Source organism: Benincasa hispida, chromosome 3 (assembly GCF_009727055.1).
Source record: "Benincasa hispida cultivar B227 chromosome 3, ASM972705v1, whole genome shotgun sequence".
Lineage (NCBI taxonomy): Eukaryota > Viridiplantae > Streptophyta > Magnoliopsida > Cucurbitales > Cucurbitaceae > Benincasa > Benincasa hispida.
In genome coordinates, this window is record NC_052351.1 from 3869129 (window position 1) to 3888530 (window position 19402).

Genomic DNA, 19402 nt, shown 5'->3' on the forward strand with positions numbered 1-19402 from the left:
TGATGCTCTGATTAATGGTCACCGAAAATTGAGTGTACTTGCTACAATGTGGCTTTAACGGCTTGTCAACTAAATTCGGATTCGACCGTTATCAGCTTTCCGTCCCATCATGATTTATTATGTTGTCACCTTGATGCGCAGTCTTTATGCGGCCACCTTTTTAAAAAATTTCTCACGATCGCATACGATCGCATGACTTGCGATCGCAATCTTCAAGCGCGCCGACGCCTTGCTCCTTTGGATCGCAACTTCACTTGCACCATCGCATTTTCTTGCACAAAATAAGTAAATTAACTACTTTTATGCGATGGGCGCTTGCGATCACAATTCCTTCCAGTTTAACGCTTTTGGACATGATATTGCTTATTTTATCATCACATTCTCTCATTGTTTTACTTATTTGAGCTGTTATAACTTGTATTTCTACCAATTATCACACCCCCAAATTTAAAACAATGCTTATCCTCAAGTATAAACTAAATATTTTCTTTAAAAAGTCAACCGCTTTTATCCTACCTAGACTTCTCAAAGTGCCTTATTCAAATTTCATGAACCTTGGCCTTCTTAATTTCTATCCTAATCTCTTCCTAAAATATTTATAATCTTTAGTGACTGCAAGTTTAACCTTAAAAAAACTTTACTCGTTTCTAAGATATTACATGATTTATTTCAAAACTTTCTCCAGCCGGGGTGCGTCTAAGTGATTTTTATCCTTGCGCGATTTAGATACTATTTTTGTGATCTTGCGCTGATCCAAGTGCCTAACCTTCATTTCTGCTTGACCCCACGGGTGTCATGTGAGCATTCAACTACGAGCAAGGCGCTCTTTCTCAATCAAAACTCATGCCCATTTCTTTATTTGGCAGCGAAGTTGCGATCACTTGGTTTATACGTTGATCACGATTCCCACCTTCATTTTGGCTTGCCCCCACGGGTGTCATGCGGACATCCAACTACGAGCAGGATTTGATCTCAACATTATGATTTTTTTTTTTAAGATTGAAATTTCTAAAAGTAACAAGGTTGAAATTTCTAAAAGTAGCAAGGTTGAAAATAACAATGCTAGCACCCCTAAATTTATACACAATAATGTCCTCATTGCTGATAGATGAAATTCATGCGATGGACTTAGGAAATTTCATAAAAATAGTTTTGAAGGAAAACTGGTAGACCGTGAATTTTTTAGAAATGTTTCATGCATTGATTGACCTAAAATTAAGTTGACTCTAGTACATGCAGTAAGAAATAAAGGCATGAATTTCATCATTGAAATCATAATTGGTACGGGGCAAATGCAGTGATTAAATAAAGTAATCAAAATTTCAAGATTGAGTCAAACTAGAGAAGATGCGATAATAGAATTTAGCAATATTAACTTGAAATTCGAGAAGTGTCAAATATAAATAAAATGAGTCAAGGAAAGACACAATCCCCAAATTTGCTCTATTGCCGCATCCTCTTTGATCGCATCCTTTCTTGCGGTGGGTTGATTCCTCGATTGATGGGCTGATCGAACTGGTCGCGTGTTTGAGGTTATCGCATAGCTCCATCGCAATCGTTCACTACGATCATTGCTAAATATCAAGAGGATAAAAAATATGAAAGACAGAGTTGATAATTCTAAAGAGTAGTGGTTATGCAAAAAGTAAGATAAGTTCATGAAAGAAAAATGTCAAAATGATACTAAAAAAAAAAAATATTTGTCTCTGATGAGTTTGTGTCGCATATAAACGTAGGGACTACTCGTTTCTTCTTCACTATGGATTCCTCAGGTCCATGGAGGTTTTCTTGTGATGAAAGTCTCCTCCGTGATACATCTTGACTCTTTGTCCATTGACCTTAAATGCGCTGGTCCCTTCTTCATTTGTTAATTCAACCACATTGTGCGGGAGTACTTCTTTAATTATAAATGGTCCGGACCAGCGTGATTTCAATTTTCCTGGAAAGAGCCGTGGCCTAGAATTGAATAGCAAGACCTTCTGACCAACTGGGAGATTCTTTTCACACAATCGATTGTCATGCCAACGCTTTGTACGTTCTTTGTAGATTTTGGCATTTTCATACGCTTAAAGTCTCCATTCGTCTAGCTCGAGCAACTGAAGTTTTCTCTCCTCCCATGCAGTCCACAAATCAAAGTTAAGCTTCTTCACTACCCACAACACCTTGTGCTTTAATTCCAGCGGTAGATGACATGCCTTCCCAAACGGCAACACATACAGAGACATGCTTATGAGTGTTTGTTCTATATGCCCACAAGGCATCGTCAAGCTTCATGGCCCAATCCTTTCGTGAGGGATTCACCACCTTTTCTAAAATCAGCTTGATTTCTCTATTAGACACTTCGACTTGGCCGTTTGTCTGGGGGTGATATGCAGTGGCGATCTTATGACGGACATTGTACTTGAGTAGCAGTTTATTAATGATGCCATTGATAAAGTGGGAGCCTTCATAACTTATTATGGCACGTGGGGTGCCAAAACGAGTGAAGATGTTTCTCTGTAAGAATCTAGAGACTGTCGCCGCATCGTTTGCGACGCATGATATCGCTTCAATCCATTTGGAGACATAACCGACGGCTATCAAAATGTACTTAGGACCATTTGATGGTGGAAATGGTCCCATGAAGTCTATGCCTCACACATCGAAGAGTTCCAATTCCAATATAATGTTCATCGGCATCACATTTTTTCCTGAAATGTTTCCCGTGCGTTGGTACTTGTCGCATTTCATAGAATAGTCTCGTGCATCCTTAAATAGAGTTGGCCAATAATAGCCGCTTTGTAACACTTTTGCTGCTGTGCATTGACCTTCGAAATGCCCGCCATAGGGTGAGTTATGGCATTGAAAAAGTATGCGCTGAAAAGCAGTCTCTGGCACACAGAATCGCAAGATCTGGTCTGGTCCCCTCTTGTAAAGATTCGGCTTGTCCTAGTAGTAGGATTTACATTCATGCATGAGCCGCTTCTTTTGGTGGGCTATGTAATTTTTCGGAAATTGCTCGCAGACCAGGAAATTGACAACATTTGCATACCATGGTAATTATTCAAGTTTGAACAACTGCTCATCTAGAAAGGATGCATTCACTTCCAACTGAATGCGGTCCACTACTGGATTCTCGAATCTCGATAGGTGGTTAGCGAACTAGTTTTCCATTCCCTTGTGGTCAATTATTTCCATGTTAAATTCTTGGAGGAGGAAAACCCATTGGATTAACCTCGGCTTTGCATCTTTTTTGTCATTAAATTTCTTAAACGCAAAGATTACCACAAGAAGCTCCTTCTCTATGGTAGTGTAGTTTGCCTGGTCGGAGTTTAATGTTCTGCTCGCATATGTGATGGGGTGTAACATTTTCTTTTCCTTCTGTCTCCATCGTATAACTACTGGCATCGCACATTAGCTCGAATGGCTTTGTCCAGTCGGGTACAATCAAAATAGGCACGATAATTAATGCGTTCTTCGGTACTTTGAATGCGTTGAGGCATTATGAATTAAAGTCAAAAGTTCTGTTAGCCTCTAGCAATGCACTCAACAGTCGAGTTATCTTAGAGAAGTCCTTCACAAATCATCGGTAGAATCCTGCATGTCCCAAGAAACTCCTTACAGCCTTCAAATTTGCTGGAGGTGGAAGTTTTTCAATGGCCTCAATTTTTGCTTTATCCACCTCTAGCCCCTCTTTGGAAACCTTGTGCCCGAGCACAATTCCTTCGTTAACCATGAAATGGAATTTCTCTCAATTCAGCACCAGATTGGTCTCTTCACATTTTTTAATATCTTCTCTAAGTTTTTCAGACAGACTTCATACGTTTACCCATAAACTGAGAAAGCGTCCATAAAGATTTCCACTGAATCCTCGAGATATTCGGAGAAGATTGCCATCATGCACCTAATCTGCATTTTTCCTACGGTGGGTTCATTAGGGTGGGACTCTAGCACAGAAAGCGAGGGGTCACACTTACATGGAATTATTAAAGGTTAACAATTCTGGAGCGAAAATGGTGGCTGTTAGGTTTAGTTCCAAGAGTTGGTTTTGCCTAATGGTTGAGAATGTCTCATCCTAGAGAAGGGGCATCTGATCATCCCACCGGTGATGTTTGTCCATCCTCACTAAGGCATCATTGCAAAATAGAAGTCTATAACTTATGGTACTTGAAACTATTTTCCAAAACTAATTGGTTTAAAAGGGGTTTAGCAAAATCTAATAAAGTTTTGTTTGTATTTTCAGCAACAACTTTTTTTTTTTTTTCCAAAATGGCAACAGCCACGTCGGCTTTGTTGAGCGCCAAAAAGTTAACTAGCGATAATTTTGCAACATGGAAACATATGATCACGACGATCCTAATCATCGAGGATCTTATGTTCTGATGTGTTATTTTATGCAATGAAATAATGGTAGGGGTTGCGTTGGTGGAAAATGCGTTATGCAAACAATTTTTCTCAGCAGGGCCCAAGTGTAAATCCTAATGAGTTTCCTGGTAAGCCCAGGGTCGAACTCAGGGACTAAGGAAAACAATATGCGGTGGTAATTTTTAGATCATTTTGCGATAACATAAATTAATGGTTTGGTTGGTTTGTTATTTGAAGTATAAATAGTATGCGGCGGATTTGAGATAAGAATGATTATGCGACAGATACACTGTATGTGGTGGAACGGGTTGAGAAGGTCTTTTGCTAACGTTTCCCTAGAATGCATTCAAACTATGCGATCATGCTACACTCATGCGACAACAAATAATTTTCCAATGCAAAAGCGGTGGCTCCTAATTTTAGGATGCATGCGATGATTGCGATAGTGTCTATAGAGCTTATTCCTAAGTCTCTACTTCTTGCCTATGCGATGATGCAAGATGCACACAAGGACAAAGTGACTGCATACAATCATAACCTATCTCTAAGATGCATGTGATGTGTTAATAGAAAACAACGTTTATTTCTAAGCTTCTATCTCTTGATTATGCGTTTCTAATCTGACTCTCCCGAGCCTAGATTCTAACCTTACTTTTCGAAGCCTAGATTATATCCTTAGACTACCCTCCTGAGTATCTCTAATGGATGAATGATGCATACATAATACAAGATAATTGCATAGAATGAAGATCCCAGGTTATGCTAGCTAAATGCTTCTCAACCCATTCGACAGATTTAACTACTCATGCGTAATGTGCAGAGAGTGAACAGATATAAAGATGCAATTTCCATTTCTATAAATAAGTTCAGAGTACAAAATGACAATGGAAAGTAAGGTAGAGAGCCTGGTAGAAATTCCTTGCTTCCTAAGGCTTTTACACTGTTATCTCTATTCTGCTCAAAAGATGTTCTTGCTTCTGCAAGAGTTGGCCTTCTCTCTGGATTCGACGCTTCCGGCACTCTTCCAAGTTCACCGAAACGATCTCTTAGTATAATCTCCCTTCATTCGCTTCTGCCTTTTAAGTAAAGAAAACTATGAACAAGGCTACTTCTATCTGTAAGGAAAATTATCAAACTCAACGAACTCCTTCACTAAAGGTGGCCTTTGGTATTTATAGAGTTTCGGGTTGAAAGGCTTTTTCTCTCTTATGATTGCACTGATGGGATGGCACTAATTCTCTATCTGATGCACCGAATATTTGTCACCGAAAAGTTGAGTGTACTTGCTACAGTAGATCGTTAACGACTTATTAACTTAATTCAAAATCGACAGTCATTAGCTTTCTATCCCATCGTGATTTATTACGCTTTTCACCCATATGTGCCCACCATGATGCGCGGGCTCTATGCGGCAACCTTCTTGAGCAGATATTCGCGAGTGCAATTTGATCGCATAGCCTTGCGTCAACGCAATCTCTTAACGTGCTCGGATGTTAATTTCTGTGGATCACATTTCCGCCTTGCGTCAACGCATTTTCTGCACAAAAATACATAAGTTAGCTGTTTTAATGCGATGGTCGCATGCGACCGCAATATTGTGAACTTGATGCTTTTGGACGCAATATTATATATTTTTATCATTGCAATCCTGCATTGTTTTATGAATTTGCGCTGTAATAACGTGCATTTCTGCCCTTTATCATACCCCCAAATTTAAACAATGCTTGTCTTTAAGCATAAGCTAAAGATTTCCTTTAGAAAGTCGACCGCCTTCTCTTTCCTAGATTTCTTAAGGATGCCTTATTCAAATCCTATACACCAAAATTTCCTTAATTGTTATCCAGGTCTCTTCTTAAAATATTTCTAAAATTTAGGGACCGCAAGTTTAACCTTTAAAAAGACTTTACTAGATTCCCGGGCATCGTATGATTTATTTCATAAAAAAAACTTTTTCACTGGGGTATTTTCAAATGATTTTTATCCTTGCATATTTTAGACATTTTTTTTCTATGACTTTGCGCTGATCCAAGTGCCTAGCCTTCATTTTAGCTTGCCCTCACGTGTGTCATATAGAGGCGCTCTTTCTCAGTCTAAACTCATGCCCATTTGGCAGCGGAGTTGCGATCATTTTATTTATGCATTGATCACGATTCCTACCTTTGTTTTGGCTTGCCCCCACGTGTGTCATGTGGACATCCAACTACGAGTAGGATCTGATCGCAACGTTATGATTTTTTTTCAAGGCTAAAAATAGCAAGATCGAAAAATGAATATCACACCCCCAAATTTAAAATGCGGCAATGTCCTCATTGCTAAAAGGTTGAAAGAAGTCATGTGATGCTTTTAAGAAGTTTCGTAAAAAGTCAGTTTGAAAGAAAGCTAGTAGACCACTAACTTCAAGAAATATTTCATGAGGTGACTGTTCTAAAATTAAGTTGACTTTAGCATATATGAAAAAAAATATAGGCATGCGTTTCATCATTGAAATCATAATTGGAAAAGAGAAATAATGCGGTGACTTACTAAATTAATCAATGTTAAATGATTGCGCCAACTAAAGAGGATGTGGTAATAAAATTTTCAAAATTAAAATGTGATGCGATAGTGCAAAATTTGGAATAAAGTTAAGGAAAGATACAACCCCCAAATTTGCATTGTCTCCCATATTATTTGTGGACGCATCCTGCTTTGTGGTGATCTGCTTACTTTTGATTGTGGTGACGGAATGAAGTAGTTGCGTCTTCATGTAGTGCCTCCTCAATCGTTTACCTCGATCATTTGCAAAGAAAAACATTGAGAGGGTCAAATAATAATAAAAAAACAAAGTTTACAAAATTTTTGTCCCTTTTTTTTAATCAACATGAAGACAGATAAACGATAATTGTAATAGCATCAGAGTAGTGAGAGTTCATGAATCATAAGTAAGAAAAGGATATTCCAAAAAACTTGCACCCTAGATGATTTTATGTCACATGCCAGCGTAGGGGCCACTCGATTTTTCTTAATTCCAGATTTCTCAGGTCTACAGAGGTCTTTTCTCGATGAAAATCACCCTTCAATATGCCTTGTCTCTTTGCCCGTTAACCTTGAATGTACGGGTTCCCTTCCTCATTAATCAGTTCAACAGCACCATGCGGGAATATTTCTTTAATTATAAAGGGTCCGAACCAGTGCGACTTTAATTTTCCAAGAAAGAGCCGTAGCTGCGAATTGAAAAGTAAGACCTTTTGTCCGACGTGGATATTTTTCCTGCATAGCCGGTTATCATGCCAACGTTTTGCTTGTTCTTTGTAAATTTTGGCATTTTTATAAGCTTGCATTCTCCACTCATTAAGCTCAACCAATTGGAGTTTTCTTGCTTACCCTGCTGCTTTTTTAGTCGAAGTTAAGCTTTTTCACCGCCCACAGCACTTTGTGCTCCAACTCCAGTGGTAAATGACATGCTTTACCAAACACCAACACATACGGAGACATGCCTATAGATGTCTTATAGGCGGTCCTATATGCCCACAGCGCATCGTTCAACTTTGTTGCACAGTCTTTTCGCAAAGGCTTTACCACCTTCTCCAATATCAGCTTAATTTCCCAGTTGGATACTTCAGCTTGACCATTCGTCTGTGGATAGTATGTGGTGGCCACTTTGTGGAGGATATTATACTTGAGCAGCAAGTTGTTGACTATGTAATTGACAAAGTGGGAACCTTCATCACTTATTATGGCACGTGGAGTGCCAAAACGAGTGAAAATATTCTTCTTCAGGAATTTGGAGACTATCACCGCATCACTTGCGGCGCATACTACCACTTCTACCCACTTGGAAACGTAGTCGACGACTAACAGAATATACTTGTGACATTTGATGGTGGGAATGGTCTCATGAAATCAATGCCTCAGACGTCGAACAATTCCAGTTCTAAGATGATGTTCATGGGCATCGCATGCTTCTATGAAATATTACCCGTGCGTTGGCACCGGTCATACTTCATCGCGTAGTCTCTTGCATCCTTGAATAGTGTTGGCCAATAATACCCACTTTGTAATACTTTCGCTGTTATGCGCTGGCCTCCAAAGTTCCTGCCATATGGTGAATCATGACATTGTGATAATATGTGTTGGTGAGTCGCATCCGGTATACACAGTGACATAATCTGATCTGACCCCCTCTTATACAGATTTGGCTCATCCTAAAAATATAATCTGCATTCATGTCTGAGCCACCTTTTTTGGTGGCCGGTATAATCTTTGGGAAATTGCTCGCAAACCACTGCGTACCATGGCAATTCTTCAATCTGAAATAGCTGCTCATCTGAGAACGTTGCACTCACTTCTGACTGATAGTGATCAATCTTTGGATTTTCTAATCAGGATAAATGATCTGAAACTTGGTTCTCCATCCCCTTGCGATCAATTATTTCCATATAGAATTCCTAGAGGAGGAGAACCCATCTAATCAACCTCGGGCTTCGCATCCTTCTTTGTCATCAAATATTTTATCACCGAGTGGTCAGTGTGGAAGAGTACTTTTGTTCCAGCAAATATGCTCTGAATTTCTCCAACGCAAATATTACCAAAAGCAATTCTTTTTCTGTGGTGGTGTAGTTAGTTTGAAAGGATTCAAAGTCTTACTCGCATATGTGATGGGATTTAGCATTGTTTTTTTTTTCTATGCCAGAACTACTCCCATCGCATAACTGCTCGCGTCGCACATTAATTCAAAGAGGAGTTTCCAATCTGGTGCGATCAACACAGGTGTGGTCGTTAATGTGCTCTTCAAAATCATGAATGCATTGAGGCATTTTTCATCGAAGTCAAACTTTCTATCTTCCTCCATTTTACGCACTCAGTGGTCGTGCTATCTTTGAAAAGTCCTTGACAAAATGTTTATAAAATCCAACATGTCCTAAGAAGCTCCTGACAGCCTTTACTCTCGTTGGAGGTGGGAGCTTTTCAATCGCTTCAATTTTTTCCTTGTCCACCTCCAACTCGTCCCTAGAGACCTTGTGCCCAAGAACAATGCTCTTTTTAACCATGTAATGGCATTTCTCCCAATTAAGCACGAGGTTCGTCTCCTCACATCTTTTCAATATCTTCTCCAAGTTGTCAAGTCAGACTTCATATGTGTGCCCATACATGGAGAACTCGTCCATGAATATTTCTATAGAGTCTTCGAGATATTCTGAAAAGATGGCCATCATACACGTTTGGAAAGTGCTCGACGCATTGTAGAAGCCAAACAGCATGCATCGAAACGCAAATGTTCCATACGGGCAGGTGAATGTAGTTTTTTCTTGATCTTCAGGAGCGATCATAATCTGATTATAACCGACATACCCATCAAAGAAGAAGTAGAAGTCATTTCCAGCTAGACGATCCATCATTTGGTCAATAAAAGATAAAGGGAAATGATCCTTCTTTATTGCTGCATTTAGTTTGCAGTAGTCCATGCAAATCCGCCATCCGGTGACGGTCCTTTGCAGTATCAGCTTGTTATTTGCGTTAGGGACTACCGTCATCCCTCCGTTCGCTATTTGGATTTCACAGAAATCCTTGCTATGGTAGTCGATGGCGACGTTGAGGATACGGTCTTATCAGAAGGCAATGGAGAATGTTGACCGTGATGAATGGATCAAGGCCATGGATCTCGAGATGGAGTCGATGTACTTCAACTCAATATGAGACCTTATAGATCAGCCTGATGGGGTGAGACCTATAGGTTGTAAATGGATCTACAAGCACAAACGGGGTACTGATGGGAAGGTACAGACCTTCAAGGCTCGATTGTGGCAAAGTGTTATACCCAGGTAGAGAGAGTCGTCTATGATGAGACTTTCTCGCCTGTTGTCATGTTAAAGTTGATCCCCATCCTCTTGTCCATTGCAACTTATTATAATTATGAGTTATGGCAAATGGATGTTAAGCAATCTTGAGGAAACCATTTACATGGTGCAACCTGAGGGATTCATAACACAAGGTCAAGAGTAAAAGTTTTGCAAACTGAATCAGTCCTTTTATGGGCTAAAATAGGCGTCTTGATCTTGAAACATACGGTTTGATGAACCTTGTGTGTACAAGAAGATCACCAATGCTTTAGTGGTCTTCTTAGTGTTGTATGTAGACGATATACTACTCATTGGGAATGATGTAGGTCTACTGACTGCAGTTAAGAACTGGCTAGTGATCCAATTCCAAATGAAATATTTGGGAGAGGCTCAGTTTGTTCTTGGTATACAAATCTTTCGGGATCGTAAGAACAAAGTGCTAGTACTGTTTCAGGCATCATACATTGACAAGATACTGCTCAAGTATTCGATGCAGGACTCCAAGAGGGGCCTATTGCAGTTCAGGCATGGAGTCACTTTGTCTAAGGATATGTGTCCTAAGATGCCTTAAAAGGTTGAGGAGATGAGACGGGTCCCATATGCTTCTGCCATTGGCAGTTTGATGTACGCGATGCTCTGTACTCATCCAAACATCTGCTACGCTATGGGCATAGTCAGTAGGTATCAGCCTAACCCAAGCCAGGGTGACTGGACCGGCAAATGAGAACATCCTCAAGTATCTTTGGACGAGGGACTACATGCTCGTGTATGGTTCTAGGGATTTGAACCTTACCGGATACACGAATTCTGACTTTTAGACTGATAAGGACTCTCGTAAGTCCACATCAGGGTCAGTATTTACTCTTAATGGAGGAGCTATAGTGTGGTGAAGCACTAAGCTGGGGTGCATCGCCAACTCCACTATGGAGGCAGAGTACGTAGCGGCTTGCGAAGCTGCTAAGGAAGCCGTTTGGCTCAGGAAGTTCTTGACAGAACTGGACGTCGTTCTAGATATGTCTAGGCTCATTACCCTATATTGTGATAATAGTGGGGCAGTGGCAAACTCCAAGGAGCCAAGGAGTCACAAGCACAGAAAACACATAGAGCAAAAGTATCATCTAATCTGCAAGATAGTGCATCAAAGGGACTTGATCGTCATGAAGATCGCTTTGGAGCATAATGTTGCTAACCTGTTTACGAAGACTCTCACGGCTACAATGTTTGAGGGTCACTTATGAAGCATGGGTTTACACCCACTTCGCTTTAGGAAAAGTGGGAGATTGTTGGGTTGATGCCCTAAAGTCTCGTGTCCTGTAGTTTGTAAACAGTTTGTACAAATGCTTGTGTTGTATAATATATGATATTTATTTCACATCTTATTTTTTGCTCAGTTATGTTTTATTTGCTTTACCACAAACCAATAAACATAAAATTCTTGGTTATCTGTATGTAACTTAAGCATGTATGTGGTGACATACAAGTGGATCATGTCTTGAGGGATAACCAAAATGGTCTATAGTATATGGATATAGGAGGGAAACCTTATCCTCGTAATGCTACGGATGCTACCTGCTTTGTGGAATGGTCACAAGTGTTGTGACTTGTTACAGATGGTCTGATCCTAATTATTCGTGTTGGGGACATGCGAGCGGGGACGTCCTATACAAAGAGTTTAAATTGCATGCCTTTAATTAGTGTAAATTGCATAACTGTTTATTAGAATGTATATGTTGTATTTCGGTCATGGTGAAATTAGAAAGATCTGAATGCGCTCATGGATGCTCTTCGAATAAAGAGATCCTTCAGGTTCACAGCCCTCCCACTACGTCGAGGTTCCCTCAATACTTGAGGTGGATGTGACCTAGTAGATGAACCAACTTCAACACTCTTATTGAGGTATCAAGTTCTTAAATAACTCTTGTTGGAGGTTCAGTAGATTCCTTGAAAAGTTCATTCAACACAATCTTACTGCGGGGCTCGTGCTCTCTTATATAGTTTTCTTCTAGAAAAGTAGCGTTTATCGAAACAAACATCTTATTTTCCTTAGGGTCGAAGAAGTAACCACCTCTCATTCCTTTGGGGCAGCCTATAAATAGGCACAATTTTGAACAAGGTTCTAGTTTCTTAGAATTTTCCTCAAACACATGTGTTGGATACCCCAGATTCTGAAATAATGTAAACTTGCTTTACGAGCATTCCATAACTTAAAAGGTGTTACTCTTGGATGGAACACAGTTCAAAATATATGCTACAGTTTAGACTGTAAAACCCAAAAACGAATCAGGTAAGGATGCGTAACTCATTATAAACCGAATCATGTCCAATAGGGTTCGATTTCTCCTTTTTGATACACTATCCTGCTGAGGTGTATCAGGTGCTGAGATGGGATACAATACCTGTTGGATTGTATATCCTAAAACTCGCAGTTTGTAATGTTAAACATATTCTATTATCAATAAAGATGTTATTGATATTTATTCAATAAACCTGTTGTTGAATATGGAAATTGCACTTGTAAAGACTAAATCTAATAAATTAAGATCCATGACTATTACATGAATACTTGAACTTTATTTGGAGACATAAAGATGAATCAAGTTCGAGTAAATAACTAAAACGGTCTATAGTATATGAATAAGGTTGGGTGCCTTATTCTGGTAACACTATCGGGTGCGACCCACTCTGTAGTTATTAAAATTTGTTGTAAAGTGTTACAAACGAAGTGATACTAATTTGTTCATGTAGTGACATGAGGAGCGATGGCGTCCTATGAAACAAGTTTGCATAAGATCAGGATCAAGAAATAAGTCACTTTTATTTTATAACGTTGTTTACTGTTTAAGACTGACTGTTTCAAAATCAATGACCTAGGTAACTCGACCTTAATCTTGAGCTATTTATGAACTCCCGTTTATTCAGGGTTATTCTTATATTTACATAAGTGAGGGTTGGCTCAACAATGCCAATTCAATAAGCGAGGGTTGGCTCAACAGTGCCGACTCAATAAGCATCCCATTTCAAGGGTAAGACCGGGTAGATAGCTGGGGACATAAGATGCAAGACAGAATTCACATCTACCTGATTTAATGATAGAAGAAAGGTTGTTCTCTTAAGTACTAAATCTAGGTCTTGAATAAGGAGCCCCACCCTCTCATTTGCCTGAGAGGGACCCAGTTTAGTGATTGGATTGCAAACCAATTATACATTAGAGGATCAACGAGGCTTAAGGAGCAAGACGTAATTTCGGGCGTAAAACAACATTTGATCCACTCGATATTACGAACAACCTATGAAGGCTCAACTTACTGATTATGGTTAAATGAAGTAGACAAAAATATATCTACAGTAAGGAAAGTGCACTGAGCTGTAGTGGTGTGTCTTGGTAGTTAACGAATATTGATTAATTCGATTTAAAGAGTTTAACCAATTAATCTCAAATCGTTGGAGCTCATGATCTGTAGGTCCATAAGTCCCTCTACTAGCTCGTAAAACATTAAAACCTTAGACTAAAATATTGAGTGAATTTGAAGTGTTCAAATTCATTTTAGGGTTTCAATTTGAAGTGTTCAAATTTCAAATTAGGGTTTGAATTTGAAGTGTTCAAATTCAATTTAGGGTTTGGATAATTATATTCGATATAATTAACATTTAATGTTATTGAAATTAAACATAATCGGAGAGATTAAAATATTTAAATATTGATTAACATGAATAGGATTCATGTATAAATTAGGTGTTTAATTAATTTAATATTTGATATCAAGTTATTAATTAATTAATTAAATTGGTTTATTAATTATAAAATATTTTCAGTTTTGTAAAATTTCAAATTTAGATTTGAACTTTTTGATTAAATTTAATTTTGATTGAAAATTAAATTGGAAATTGGAAATTACATAATGTTAGTGGATTAATCCAAATTTGGTTTTTGAAGTAGACTAACCCAAAATTGAACATCTGTCCCACTTGATTGATGCTCTTTGAAGTGTCAATCAACATTTCCCTTAGTGCTTGCATGAATTGATTGAATAAAAGCCTTCAATTTTAGACAATTGAAATGCATGCAAACAGTTTTTGAGAAAAACATTATGCAGAAAAAGTTTTTGTGTCACACCCTCTCCCAGATTACTCTCTTAACCTGAATGAAGATGTGACAGCAGTAGTTACCAAGCCTTTAGCTGACACTTACTGCCAAACTTACATTCATAACCTGTATAAAAACCCTGATATGCATATACAACCTTAACCGTCATCAATATTTACATAAATAGAATCATCAGAGTATTCACATTCAACTATAAGGTTTTATCATGTTAACATACAACTAACACATATACATAGAATCATATACAGTAGGTCCCAAAACACATTTACTAGTCCCTGAACACCTTCCCTTAACTTATGTACAGTATATACAGATAATCACCTAAGTTCTTCTCTTGCCAGCTAGGTCCTCAAGTGGCAGAGCAGCAGCAGGATCAACTTCTGAGAACTTGACCCCTACCTGGGGGTGGAAAAACATTTTAAAACGAGGTGAGCTAATTGCCCAATGAGTGACTTAAAGAAAACTGTAAATCTCGTGCTTTAAACATTAACATAAAACATCTAAAGTTTAACTGGAAAACGTAACATCGTTTTTTTTTTTATTTTATAAAACCAACTGAACCTTAGTTGAGAATGAACATCTATCGCTTTAATTTCCAACGTCAACTCTGGCAAGGAGAGACCCCTACTTCGATCTCTTTATACTAAAATGTGGCTAGGAGACCCCTACCTCGATCTCTTTATACTGAACTACTTATGTGCATGTGGAGTTTACTAAGTACCATCGATACCTTAGGTACGTTTACTTGGATACCTTCCCTACCTTTAGTATTCGACCCATTTGGGCTATCAAATTCTCAAAAAGCATTAGTGAATGAAGTTTTAAAACATAGCATAGAAAACACTTTAGGACACCTTCCCTACTTCGACATCCTTTATTCATTGTGCTTTAGAAATATCAACACATATACTGATAGCTAAGTGTTCAAAACATAGCACAACAAAGCATTGTAGAACTTTAACCTCACTCCTAATGCATGCTTCTACCATTAGAAAACAAGTTAACTTCAATCAAGTGAACTAGCTCGTAGAAGCCTTAGTATAGGTTAAACATAGACAACATACTTAGAAAAATCATACTTTGTTAAATATCATGCATTGGTTGTGTTTTTTTAATCATAAAGACAAGTCGCTTGGAAATGTATATAAAACTTGGCATGAGAATAGCTTGCATAACATAAACTTTTAAAACATTGAAACATTAGTCACTCACTACTTATCCCAGCCCTTAATGGTTTATAGGCTTCTTTCAGCTCTTCTCGGCCTAAAATAGTATAATTTCCTTTGTTAGATTCCCTAAGATTCCCATAAAGGTATAACAAGTAGATCTTTAGCATTAAAGTTTAGCTTATTGGCGAGACCAAACAACTAGCGAAACTAAACAAAACCAGCGAGACCCCCAAATTTCAGGGTTTAGCTCCTCTTCGTTCAATAGATAACTCGAAATTCCTCCATCTTGCTCCAGACTACTCGAAACATCAAACTAGTCGTTTCTTCCTATAGTTTCACCTGTCTCCCTTCACATTTAGCTCAGACATCCTTCACAAAAGTTGTTAAGAACTGAGTTAACTTACTAACCTCAAATTTTCAGCTCCAAACTCGATCTCTACAACTTGTTAGCCTTCGAGCATCCTACCTCATCCAAAGCAGCGGAATAAAATAGGATCATTAAGCATTCTAATTCCTTAATTTTGACAACAAAATAAGCATGTTCATAGGGTATCGAGAAGGTTTCAACATATACCTTTAAAGATCCTCCAAATCCAAGTTGCTCTTCATGTGATTTCAGCTCCAAATCTTCAGTGAACCACCAAGAGATCTTCTCTACTATTCTCAGCCTTGAATTTGAATAGTGGAACTAAAAAATGGAGTGAATTTATGAGGGAATGTAGCGGGTTTTTTTGTAGTGAAGTTGAAGAACTCAACAGGAACAAATTTTCCAGCAACTAGTCAGCCTTCAATTTTGCCAAATTGGAGTGTTTTTATTCTTCAACTACATGCAGGCATGATTGAATTAGTCAAAGACACCTCAATCTTGAAGATTGAGTGGGATAGCTGTGTGAATTGTAGAGTTCTACCTACTAGTGGTGAAACATTGGATTTTTCCACTAAGTGAAAATTTCCAATTTTCAAATACAATTTGAAAATCAATTTCAATTAATTTAAATTAAAATTTAAGAATTCAATTTCTCAAATTGAATTAAATTTGAAAATTAATTTGATTTTAATTAATTAAATAATAATTTAATATCAATGATTAAATTAATCATACACCTAATTTTAAAGATGAATCCTATTCATATAATTAACATTTAAATCAATATTTAAATATTATAAAATCTCTGATTTCGTTTAATTTCGATAAATTAAATGTAAATTAATTATATTGAATATAATTATACAAACCCTAATTTGAATTTGAACTATTCAGACTCAAATCCTAAATTCAATTTGAACATTTCAAATTGAAAATCAATTTGAATACTTCATATTGATATCGTTCCAAATTCACTCAATTTACTAATTCAAGGTGTTCATGTTTTACGAGCTAGTAGAGGAACCTTATAGACTACAGATCATGAGCTCTAACGATTTGAGATTATTTGGCTAAAACTCTTTAGATCGAATAAATTAATATTCGTTAACTATCGAGTCACACCACTATAGCTTGATAGTTGCACTCTCCTCACTATTGATATATTTGTGTCCACTTGATTTAACCATAATCAGTAAGTCAACCCTTCACAGGTTGTTCGTAATAACAGCTGGGTCAAATGCTGTTTTACCCCCGAAATTACGTCTTGCTCCTTAAGTTCAACTGATTCTCTAGTTAACAATTGGTTTGTGATCCAATCTCTAAACTGGATCCCTCTCGGGCCAGCGAGAGGGTGAGGCCCCTTGTTCAATGCTTGGATTCAACACTTAAGAGAACAATCTTCCTACTATCCCTAAATCGGGTAGCGTAAATTCCATCTTGCACCCTATGTCCCCAGCTATCTACCCGATCTTACTCCTGAAATGAGAGGCTTATTAAGCCGGCACTGTTGAGAAAACCCTTACCTATACAAATCTATGGATAATTTCGAATAAACAGGAGTTCATAGTTAGTTCAAGATTAAGATTGAGTTACCTAGGTCATCTAAGATAAATAGCCAGTCTTAAATAGTGAACAACATTATAAAGTAAGAGTGACTTATTTCTTGGTCCGATCTTATGCAAACTCATTGCGTAGGACGCCCCCACTCCCATGTTAATACATGAACGAATTAGGATCACTTCGTTTGTAGCACCTTACAACTACAGAGTGGGCTGCATCTGATAGTGTTACCAGAATAAGATACCCAACCATATTCGTATACTATAGATCACTTTGGCTATTTATTGAACCTGATCCACTTTTTTGTCTCCACATAAAGTTCAAGTATTTATATAATAGTCATGGATCTTTAAGTTTATTGGATTGATTTCTAAAACGAAATAAGCAATTCATATATTCAATGCAACTTTATTGAATCAAACTTCAATAACAACTTTATTGAATTTATCATAATAAGTTTATTATTTATAAATCATGAGTTTTAGGACATAAAACCCAACAAATGATACATTAGCTAATCTCGTGTTTATACTAAAAAATTCCATTATTAGGACATACATGGCAATGACGAGGAATCCGTTACTGGGCCATAAGGACTATCTAGACTTACATTGTAAGCCAGTCTTCAGAACCCAAAATACAGGCTCTGATATCAACTGTAACAACCCGAATCCCTAGGACTCAAGCTAAGTCATTACTAAACACATGCATGCATGGAACTTAAAACGACACCCTTTTATGTGAAATAAATGCTAAATCAATAAGGTAAATTTAAAAGACCTCCACTAAATTCAAATATTAAAAAAAAATGATAGAGTACCCATAAATCATAAATAGAAGTAAATAGGTCTAAAAACAAATCTTAATAGTAAGTTTCCAAATAACAAGACTGAAAGTTAAAAACATAAAAGAACTCTTAAAACATGAGCGGAAGCATTAAAACTGGTTCCAGTGGCTCGATTATGGATTTCGCTTGTCCTTCACCGGAACGTCTTTGCTTTTACCTGAAACATCAACATGAGAAAGGATGAGTATAAAATACTCAGTAAGTAACTTCAATACCGGGGTTAGGCAAGGCATCTATGTCCTCTAGATGCCTACTTCTGGTGGGATGTAAGCACTCCAATAGTCCTCATTTGACACATATATACATAGATATCTGGATTTCATCCTACTGTAGTTAAGTATATCCACTACCTCTAGTAAGTCCCGTAGGACCCACAACCTCTGATGAACCCCGAAGGAAACACCACCTCTAGTGAATCTCAAATGAAACACAACCTCTAGTGGATCCCAAAGGAAACCACCACCTCTAGTGAATCCCTAAGGACACACAACCTCTGGTGAATCCCGAAGGAAAGCACCACCTCTAGTGAATCCCGAAGGAAACACAACCTTTGGTGGATCCCGAAGGAAACCACCACTTTTAGTGAATCCCGAAAGAAACATAATCTCTGGTGAATCCCGGAAGACACACAACCTTTAGTGGATATCTAACTAACAGTGAAGACACTATCACAATTTCAACATCACAAGTATCATAACATGGTTCTATAACATACATATACATCTCATCATCATAGTTCGATAACATATATATACATCTCGTCATCATAGTCCCATAACATATATATACATCTCATCATAATAGTTCCATAACATACATATACATCTCATCATCCTCAGATTCAACAGAATCTGAAAGAATAAAATGTACTTAAATCATGCTAGCATTCAATCCTCTTTCATGCGTATCTAGCGTGCAACTCACTCAAGAAATTATACGTAGCAATCAATCTAACAAATAACCTCAATACAACATGCTTAATATTGCCTGGCACGAGGAAGTTCCAGTAGTACGATTACTTACCTTGAGCTACATTTAGATATTAATCCAAGCGAACAGTCTCCAACAACAAATCTTTCATTTCAGTCCCCTTAAGACAAAACATGATATTAAATTTCAACCTTTGAAAACACACGAAATTTAATTCAACCATTACTAATCAACTTACCCAACGAAGCCCACTCAACAAAA